This window comes from Octopus bimaculoides, chromosome 16 (genome assembly GCF_046866305.1).
Source record: "Octopus bimaculoides isolate indiv1 chromosome 16, ASM4686630v1, whole genome shotgun sequence".
Classification (NCBI taxonomy): domain Eukaryota; kingdom Metazoa; phylum Mollusca; class Cephalopoda; order Octopoda; family Octopodidae; genus Octopus; species Octopus bimaculoides.
This window is the reverse complement of record NC_142943.1, coordinates 28,235,149-28,246,443: the sequence shown is the minus strand read 5'-3', so window position 1 is coordinate 28,246,443 and position 11,295 is coordinate 28,235,149. Positions and strand designations below refer to the sequence as shown.

The window sequence follows — 11,295 nt, the reverse complement described above, 5'->3', positions numbered from 1 at the left end:
TCTGATGATGCAGTAGTTTATTTTTAGAATGACATTGTAGGGTAGGTGTGAGAGGATGGATCTGGTCACTTTCAACATGGGTTGGATATGGCTGGTTGAAATGTTAAAGAGTGTCTTCTGTTATAGCCCTGAGGTGACCAATGTCTTGTAAATTAATTTAGTGGAAGGAAACTGCATGGGAGTCTTTTATATATGCATAGACAACTGGTGTTGGTTTGTTTATGTTCCTGTAACGTAGCAGCTGAGCAAATGAGCTTGATGAACTGAGTATGAGACTAAAAAAAAGGAATATGTACTGAGTTCAGTTTGCTTAGCTGTGAGGTAAGAAGCTTGCTTCCCAACCACATGGTCCCAGGTTCAGTCCCACTGTGTGGCACCTTGGGCAAGTGTCTTCCGCTATGGCATCAGACTAACCAAAACCTTGTGAGTGGATTTGCTAGATGGAAACTGAAAGAAATTTGTTGTGTATATACATAAAATGCCACATAAAATGCAAAGTAATTTTTCGTTAAGGCCATTCAAAAAGTTTTGAAGACTGTAGGTTGCTCATGATTAGTCTTATGGGCATTGTTGAATCTGCTAGAAATAACAGCTAAATTTTCTTCAAATAACACTACACTGTTTTGAAAAGGGGGAATTCGTTACGATCATGATGTAGTCCTATATATGCAGTGCCTGAGAGAAAGACGTGATGATCATAGTTGCAACGCTTTTGATCATAAACCTGCTTACTCAGAGCTGACCTAGGGCTAAAGGATAGCAATACAGTTTGGTAGACAGATTAGTTTAGATTGAATATCTTGACCAAGAGCTTAATATGGTTTAATGATCGGGAGATAGAAACCAACGACCTCACAGCTGGTTGTGGGATAACCTAGCAACACGAAAATACGTGCTGTCTGATATTTAAGAAAGGAAACCAAATGCGAAAGGAGACAGCGATATCAGCAGCAGCAGCAATACCAACAATATGAGCAAAACGGAGATTCTTATACCGCCGTTCGACTTGCTAGAAATAGAAGCAGATCTCCCTCACATCACTGCCGACTTTCTGCAAACTGATATTTAGGATAATGTCGCCCTGGATATATTATAAGTTTGAACAAAGACGGGACGGTCATGGCTGGAATATTTTTGATCATAGGGTCGCTAGATCACCGCTGACCTGGACAACACTACACACGACAACAGCGTCAAATATTGTAATTATATAATAATAAAATGCGATTTTTTAAACTTGACTTTCTTCGTCTCTTTCTTTGCACCCCTCCACACGCACCTGTTCTTCACAGCTTCAGTATATTAATGTTGTGTGGAGATAAAAGAAAATAATTAAATAAATAAAATGTTATTTGGATTGGATCTAATGTAAGAATCAATAGAATTACCAAATTATGTAACAACTTCTCGGTTTTCCTGTTGATTGCATAATTTGTTGTTTTTGTTGTTATTTACAAGAGGGTATTTTTTTATACCCTCCTCTCGCGCTACCAGGAATAATGGTTCAGGTACTGTCTGTTGGAATTACTATTATCACTACTACTACCACCACCACCGCGGCCACCACCACCACCACCACCACCACCACCACCACTATTATGACGACGATAATAACGATCATCACCGCCACCACCATCACCCCCCCCGTCGCCGCCGCCTTCGCTGCTACAACTAATGCTGCAGCTGATGTTTCTCTATCTCAGAAAAAGGATATCATCTCTTGCTGCGGAGAGAAGGTACTGTATATATATGTGTGTGCGTGCGTATGTATATGTTATATATATATATATATATATATATATGTATCGATCTGGTCCCTTATTTTTCTTCTGACCGACTGTAAACTTTTCCATAAAGCTATGTTGTTAGATCGGTAAAAATTAGTTTAGAAAACGAAAATAAACCTAAATAATTACTTACAATAACAACACAATATATTCAACATCATGTAAAACTAGTTCGGTTTTTAGGAGAATTTGATTTTAAATTACAAAGCAAAGCGATGCTTCTTCTCCCTACTTCTCTTTCTCCGATTCAAATATATATTTTAAAAAAACCGTATATTATAGCCTTTTCTTAAGTTTTACTCCCTTCATATGCATCGATGATAAAATATAAATAAAATCATTAATTAATCTAATTGTTGATATTTAAATAAGATTTTAAATTTCTTTAGATTTAACTTGGGATGGAAGGTAATATTTACCTGTAGAAAAAAAAAAAAAATTAGTGCTTGGCCCGGATGTTTTAATCTTAAGGAATATTTTCTCATCCAACACCGATTTCGATTCTCCTTCCTAGATGAAGCAGGTAGGTAAGTGATGCTGCTGTTATTATTGTTACACTTTTTCATCCATAATAGGTGGCTTCACCATTCAAATTTCAGCTCGGCTCCACTACCGACATAAGCCTTTTTTACCGTTACCTTTAATAATTAGTAGCAGGTTGAATGTTATCATACCTATCATACGAACGTATATTTAAAAACAAAACAAAAAAAACCCCTATAAATTTTGTTTCATCATCATCATCATCACCTGCAGTGTGCGCCGTAGAGCAGAGGTAAACTGCCCCGGCGAGTCGACATTCTTACCCGGTTTCGATTCCCACTCACGCCGCTAACACTTAGCAATGAGCTATGTGAACGTTGCACAATCTCATTTGCTTTCTTCTATAAATATGAAGTCTTGAGTTTCGTCAGAAGAAATTGTCGATCTTATCATTGAATCAACAGTGGCCATATTGTCTTTAAAAAAAGAAAAAGAAAACAAAAGCATTAATTACTCGTAACGTAGTTAAGATGAGAAGTTTTGATGTAAATTAATTATCTTTCTTAATAGCATTTACCTATTTTCACCTGAATCGAATGTTCGATCCAGGTGTTCTTACAGAATGATTCCACTCCAAATCGCCATTGCTTTTTTTTTTTTTCGAGATTCTTTCGACGTTTTGATGATAAAGAAAGAAAAAAGTTGTTACGTGATATAAATTTATTTTATCTTGCAATGACACGATCCTGTAGGAATACTTCGAACCACGTATCATTCTGTGAGATAGACTGTCTGCTCCAACCCTGCAGCATCCGTTCATCATTAACTTAGTTTTTTTTTTTTCTATTTTAAAAACACTTGATGAAAGAAAAAAAATATGACGAAGCGATCTTTAATAAATGTTACTGCTGTAAAAAAGACATGTCCAGACGTTGACGATCATTGACAAGTGTAGGTTTTAAAAGACAGTCCTCTTTCTTTCGTTAATCAACTTTCCTAATTACTTTATTTATTTAGTGTTATTAATCTCTCTCTAACGGTATCTCACACTTCCTGTTTGTTTTCAACATGGCTGACTGTTAATTACAGGTGAATCTGCAGGTACTTGCAAATAACTTACCACTCATAATATACAGGTTAGTTCAACCAAACTATGTATGCACAAGGAGTTTGTCAGAGCTGATATTTTTCTTTTCTTTGAAAAATATCGAAAAAGAATTTAAGCTTGATTTCACGTATATTTGTATAATTTCTTAGAGATTTCATATATTTTCGTTTTATTACCTTCTGTTGCACTAAAGTTTTCTCTTTAAAAATATTTGCTAAGGTTTTTTTTTTTATCGTTGCTTCCTTAAAAAAAAATGGTCATTGTTACTTAATATGCACATAGCTCATTTAAGCACGTATGAACAATATGCGTAAAATGTTAGCTGCAATCTTTGTGCATAGAATCATTATTACACATGCATGCACGCGTGCATCCTGCATGCGTGCAGCTTTTAACTTATGTAACTGATATCTGTGTTTCTCTTCGGTTTCACTTGTCTTCGTTCGTGCAGCCTATTTTTTTTTTAGGTAAAATGCTGAGACGTCCTTTTCTCGATTTCTTTGATATTTGCCCAAACTTCGAAAAAGTTTTTTTATATGGAAAACATATATATAAAATATACACACAAATGTGTAATATATATATGTGTATATATAGTGTATGCGTTTACAGACATATTTACGGCCGGCATTCACCACGTGGAATATGGCAAGGGCTTGTTTCTTTGCCAACAAATTCCAGTGATCTAACATTATACTTTTTCTCCTACTTATACACACACACACACACAGTCCCATCTCTCTCACACACGCTTTCGTTATTAGAAAGCGAGTTTGGTGTAATGTCATATTGTTCTTCGTTTACCTTTTATAAGAAATGCGTAGCCATTTCTGAAGCATCTCATTCGTTCGTCTACCTGTAAACCTCAGATGTGTGTATATTTGCACACACGTCGATGCACATTATAATATGCATATATGTGTGTGTTGCTCGGTAAATTTTCTCTAGCAGTAGACACAAGGGTCAAGTATTCAATAAGATTTGTGTTACAATAATGTGTGTATGTGATGTATTTACTAGAGCGATGTATGTTTTTTTTTTTGTATTATCAACAGATAACCTCCTGGCGCCCTTCTTATTTTCCAACAGTTAATTTTTATTTTCATTCAGTGAAACCACGCTGTTTTAGCTAGCTACTGCTGATTTTTATATAGTATACATAGTATAGTAGCTTGCTTTCTCAACACCTTAACTTAAAATCATTCATAAAAATAAGCTGATGGCCAGTTCCTGTTCGCAGAATAATCACCCCCGTTCTCTTTTTCCACTCTTTATTTATTTTTTTATTTACTTGTGAAACTTGTGAATGTTCAGTTTTTACTAGTATGCTAAACAAACTACTATTTACACACACATGTTACTTATATACACGCCAGAGTTCGTCGCCGTTCAAAACTTAACGTCTTGTCTCGGTTTCTAGGAAAATAGTTTAGTTACTTTAAAGCTCTCCAAAAAAGCCTGAGGTGGACTAGCGTCTAATCCAGCGTATAGAAGTGGAATTCTGTCTTTATAATAAAACTGAACTGATGTTTTAGGTGCCCTTGGATTTCGCGAAACATTGTCTGTGTATGACATAGCAATTTTATTTGACGAAGCGGGGAGGGAACCAGACGGTCGTTCGACTTGCCAGAAGTAGCAGTTAAATTCCTTGATCACCTCCAGCTATTGGTTAATGACCTGGAATATTGAAAATATGGAATGGTCATGGCTGGAACACTAATTATTACAAGCCTGCTGAATCGGGATCAAACAACGACATGGTCACAAAGTCCGCGACACAGCTCATGGAGCCTGTTGCATCGATTACACGTACACAAGCAGTATATTACTGGTTATGGCATATAACTGTCCCAATGTTACCGTCAGTTTCGCGCCGACCATTGCACTGTGCAATGTTGATGACGATTCAGACATGCTTAGAAATGTGTGTATGTATGGATGCATAATCTTGATTTAATCATATGTCTGCGTAAAATAGATCATCTCTGTTATGTCAGCTGCTTCTTTTCAAACTTTGTTACATACTTTCTTTCTATTATTACCATTGAGCACAGGGGTCGATGTAACCGACTCATCCCCTCTCCCAAAATTGCTGTCCTTGTGGCAAAATTTGCAACCATAATAACAATAACAACAACGATAGTCTGTCTAGTTTACATTAATGCGTTGAAAATTTGAATCCTCCTACCTATATTTGTATATTCGTGCGCAAATGAAATTGCGTACACACTTATTTCATTCGGGAAATAATTACTATATACTCATTTTCTAAGCATGTGAATACATTTTTATTCTTAGCTTACTCCTACTTCTGTTAATTACTATTATATCCATAGAATATGCTGGCTCAAGTTCTAAATCTGTCGTTCAGTTCTATAAATAAATAAACAGTAATGACACTGATTTCTTTTGGGTAGACACAACGTCAATTTTGATAGCGAGTACAGCTGCTTACATATTTTCACAGTATATTACTGGTATTTATTGTACATCAACCCCGTTATTCTGCTCTTTGCTCTTGTCTGCTGATAGCAAGGGAAGGTCTTATTTATGTAACGTTCTGGCTTTTCTCAAGGGGTTCAGACATGTTTTGTTGTTGCCGATGACTTCAGAACGTGTCTCGACCCTATTAATTAATTAATTGCTCCCAATTTAGGCGCAGACCAGTAATTTTGAGAGGAAGCGTTAGACCCGGTACTTCTTTTTATTCAAGGGACGAACAGCGCTCGGCGTGATCTGAATAATAATAATAATAATTGTATCTAAAAAGCACTAAAAGTACAAATTACAAAGGGTGAGAAGATAAATGAACATTTGGGGATGATTTGAGACTGCTTTTATCGATCTCGGTCAAAAGGACTTAAAACATTGTTTGTCGTTCTATTAATTCTAATTTCATTGATTTAAAATTCGTCCATCCCCATTTGAGTGTTTTAGGTCCGTATACATATTTTTGGATTATGTTCGTTTTTAATTTCTCCTTATTAGCTGTTTTATGTATAGGAAGATGGTATAATTTTCTTGCATCTTTAAATCGTTTTCTTTAAAAAGGCACCGATGTCTATATTCAACCTCATATCACCACCACCTTTGTGTGTGTGTGTGTGTATAAATCTAGAGGCCACATGTCTATTTCAAAATGAAATTAAAAGAAAAATGTGTTGATCGTTCTTCCCACGTGGGTTTCAATAGTTTCACAGTTGAAACTGTTAAACTCTATTGTCAAAATGTTTGTAAGATTCGTCCAGCCAGCCATTTATTCATTCATTCACTTTTATTTTCATTTTCTTCATTTTTTTTCTTTATGCCTATTTTATCACTCTCACAACATTCTGTTCACATTTGCTGTGACTTATTCTTTTTTCTCTTATTTTCCTTTTTTTTTTTTTCCTCAGTTTAGTTTTGAAGTTCAAATTTTGCAGCGGTTAACCATGAACTTCTTAAAAAAATATTTTTGAAAATTGTTATTGTATTTGTTTTGGGATTCATGTTTTTTTTTTGTCTCTACATTCTTTTTAATTTTGTTTCGAAATTTCTAATTATAAATTGATTGTTTTTCATCTTCTTTATGATAACTTAAACATCATGCTCCCTCTCCTGCATCAGACTTTTTTTGTATTTATATATATATAAAATCATTTTTGAGAGAAGTATGCCGGCAATAAGATTAAATTACCAGGCTTGTTTGTATGAATGATACAACATGCATACATTGTTAGTTCAAATCCCGCCGACGGTCGATCACCCTTCTCTGCAAGATCTCAGTTTTAATTTTGTGTGCAGGGGAGCCAGAAGAGTAAAGTAAGTGTAGAAGTGGGGCCCACTCCTTGTTTCACAACGTATCAAGTAACCCTAGTCTAGACACGCAGTCGGGGGGATCACTTGATTAAAAGCGAAAAGAAAGAAAAGAACCGTTGTGAAGATGTTTTCTCTTGTCATTGTGACTCGTTTGAAACATTTCAAAGGTTTCTCTTTGTAAGATGCCAAGGTGTATTTTGACTTGTATTTCGCTGCTAATTCTAGACTAGCAAGCTCTTTCGTTAGCGAATGTACAAACGATACATTTATATCGTTCATCGATTATGCCAATCTTAACTGGGCCGAACACACAAAATAGTGCACTTCATCATCTTCTGTCTATAGATCACAACGATCACTGGTCACCTACAAACAATGAAATAAAAGTACTCAAAACGAAAGACCAGCATGAGCATGATTATTATTGCAATAAACTCTGACCCATCAACTATTAACATTGATTTATCCCTAACACCCAAGAACATTACTCACACAGCAAGTACACAGACTCAAATCAACTACACTCTATGTCCACTTCACTTGTGACTATTTCCAGAAACTAAAATATAGTCGAGTCCTATGAAGTCACTCGACCTGCTGGAAATAACAGCCAAATCTCTCTTAATTCACACTGTGCCTTCTTAGAAAAGAATGCGTTAAAAATACTGCTTGGTCGTGCAATCCACTCTCTCTAGGAGAAAGCAGGACTGTCACGATGGGAGGTTTGACTAATGGGGAAACATATACACATATTGTGTATGAAAGTCAGTTAGACTGTAGAGAAAATGCAACATGCTCAGACCGTTACACTAATAATTTGATAACGATTGCATTTCGAAGTTGAGACATGGTATATCTAGATCCGTGGATCACAGTGGATTGAAAAAGGGTTTATCCTGCCAGAGATGGCCGTCAGTACACAAACGGAGCGTCCTGTACTTTCTAGCGCCTTAGTTTTATATATTATAAAGCCAGTTTGTTGTGATTTGAGGGAATTTTTGGGCTTTTTAACCTTCTGGTACCTTTTATGGTTCGTATGTGTTTGTTAAGACAAAGTAAATACTAACATTTCAGACAGAATAGTTCACCTTGCTACCTTGTGATTCCGTTTTCGATCCCATTGTGGGTTACACTGATTAGGTACGTTCGATTAACTTAGTATTGATTTCTTCCGGTGACCCAAACCCAATTTCTGTAGATGCGTAGTTTATTAAATCGACCCTAGTATATTACTGCTATTTATCTGTTGTTTTTAGTCCCATATCAATACTCATCTCGGATTAATCGACACCCGAAGCCATTAAGGAGTTTCCATGGTCATAGTCATATCAGCCGTGACCATCCAAACTAAGGATGTCTAAAGAGCTACATAATCTTTTATGTCGTTGAGCGTTGGGTCAGATTGTTCTGCTATTTTTAGCTTGTTGAACGACCACGTGGAAGCTTCTTCGTTACATCGACTTTTACTAATTTGTTGTTCTTTGACTCCTACTCATCCCTGATCAAGTAGACCTGTCATGAAAGATGTCTTTTTTTTATAAGTATATCAAGAATTACATTGCTCGTTGTGTTTTTATTAAAGACGACAGAGTGTGAATTGAGGTTAATTTGGCTACTTTTTCTAGCAGCTTGAGCGATCACATAAAAAGCTCCTTCAGGTCGTTTGTATTGTTTTCAAATATGAAATCTAACGCAAATCATGCTTAACAGTATATGACTAATATGTTCGTGTTGACAAGGAATTTACATCATTTTCTATGTACGTAAATGTGTTTGTGCTATTTTAAAGCATAAAAATCAGCCAGGTTCCCCTACAATTCTATTTCAGAGATCTTGTATCAATGTAAAAAATGAATCGCCAGTAGGAATAAAGCTTTTAAATAATTTCCCGATATTATTTTTTATTAATAAGATTTTAACTGGATTTTTAAATTCAAAGGTTGGATATTCCTACAAATTCGTTGATTCTGTAATGTATTCTTAAAGCAGATGTTTTTCCGTTAATTTTTAACAGTTGAGTGCCTTTTGTGACACGACCCGCTCGACCGTGAAATGAGTATTAATAGGAGATGGAGAAAAATAAGCGATAAGGAGTGGAATTTGTTTTTTGTGTTGATACATAAAATGCCTTGAAATGAATCAAAATACGCGTTTGACCTTTAACCTCTACGCCACAGGAATTCTATTTTTAAATGTATTCTTTCTAACTAAACCTTTAGAAGTAAACTGGTTTTCCCGCCTCTTTTTTATGGCTTCACTGTTGAAATCTCTGCAATCGTTTTTGTTCATCATCATCATCCTAGTCAGACAGCAGATCACATTTTTTCTAATCTTGACTCACTATTTTCATTGGGTTATTGACCACTCTGATGGACAACTCTGATAATTGCTCTCCTTCATCCTTTCAACTCATTTAAACCTCCCATATCTAACCAAAATATTCTACTGGTTTTATATTCAAACTAACCGGATCCAGCTTTTCCAACCTACCCTACAAAGTCATTCTAAGATTAAAACAATCCCATCATTGAAATCTTGATACTGTGAGATAAGCCATGATTCATTCCAAACAAAGTGAATAAATAACCATTATCTCTGACAGAGTAATCTGAACACTAAATGGTTAATGTCTTCACTTTGCCTCTCTCAGTCACCGTTTTCAGCTCTGTTCAAGGCCACACACACAATATATATGTTTTACACAAGATGCAGTGGAGCTGTGGAGTTAAAAATGTCTTTTTCATGAATATATGTGATGCTGGGCTTGATCTTCCATTTTCCACATTCTGTTACATCAGTGAAGGAAGAAGAGACCAAATTGAAGTGGGGTCCTCCTTAGAGGACCGTGTTTCTTCTATATGTGCATGCATGGCTGTTGTAGGTGAGGGGCTTGTTTTGCAACCTCATAGTTTCAGGTTCAATCCTACTGCAACCTTTGGGCAAGTGTCTTCTGCTGTTGCCCCAACCTAACCAAAGTCCTGTGAGTGAATTTGCTAGATGGAAACTGTGTGGAAGCTATTGTCTGTAGGTGTGTGTTCGTGTTTCCTTGTCTTGATATCATGTGGTTGTTGCAAATGATTGCCACTGTCATGCAAGCAGTGGCATTCCTTTCTGATATTCTGTGAGACCAAGTCTAGCCATGAAGAAATATTACTTGAAAACAGGTGAGGGTTGGTGATAGCAAGGACATTTGGCCATAGAAAATCTGTCTCAATAAATTCTATCCAACCCATGCATTGCAGGCTTATGGTAGGTAACAGTGAGCCAAATGCACTGTGCAGATTCTCTTGTTTTGGTGATTCCTTTTGCTTAATGCTCACCTTTGAAATCTCAAAAAAGCTTCCATGCTGACTGACACACATGGATTTGGGACACTTTCTTGTCTCATTCATTTCTGTTTCAGTTTCAAGGTCTCTGGTTCAATATCTTCCAACCCTCTTTTTCTCATAAGATTAATTATACACAACACTGAATTAACAAAACGTCTGTTCATTTTACTGTGCTTCTCCTGCTTACTGTCATAAAGTATACTATTCTGTGGCACCTCTCTAAAGCAAGATGGATTTGGTTGCTGAGATTTGAGCATCTTCAATTTGAATACATTGCAAGATGGTCTCCTCCTCCTCCTCCATGCTGGCATGGGTTGGATAGTTTGACAAGCTAGAGAATTGCACCAGACTCTAATTTCAAGCCAACCATGACCACCACCCCCTCATTGAAATTTCTTTTTATGGTTACTCGTTTGAAATGGTTAGATTTTCTACTCTTGCTTTTTTATTCTGCGTATCCCTCTTTCCTGCTTATCTTTCTTCCCCGGGGTCAGTATATAGATTGATGTAGCAGCCGTAATTGATATTAACTTACGTATGGGGGTGAGAAATACTCCCCAGCATATCATAAAATTTATGCATTTTTTTCATTACATTAATGTCACTCAGGCAGTTTGGACGGAGTAATAATTTGTTTTCGTGGACCTAGATGTATTTGTATGTCTGCACATGTGATGAATGCATGCATATTTGTGCATATACACATGCAGCTATGTAAGCATATTTCTGCAAACATGAATGTATGAATCTGTGTGTGTGTGTCTGCCTGCATGTTTCATGTTGCTTCTAA

At 36.2% G+C, this 11,295-nt stretch overlaps 1 protein-coding gene across 8 annotated transcripts in view; it reads left to right on the top strand.

Annotated features, from left to right (window-relative positions):
• The first annotated feature begins 1,679 nt into the window (after positions 1-1,679).
• Positions 1,680-11,295, top strand: part of LOC106878385 (uncharacterized) — a 94,225-nt gene continuing 84,609 nt past the window's right edge. For 2 of the 8 annotated variants that reach the window (XM_052973800.2, XM_052973798.2), the window contains exon 1: positions 1,680-1,736. The gene's annotated coding sequence lies outside the window, so the exon portion shown is untranslated. Of the gene's footprint in view, positions 3,407-11,295 lie in introns of all 8 variants that reach the window. The other 6 variants (XM_089364852.1, XM_052973799.2, XM_052973802.2 and 3 more) reach the window with 3 other exon arrangements.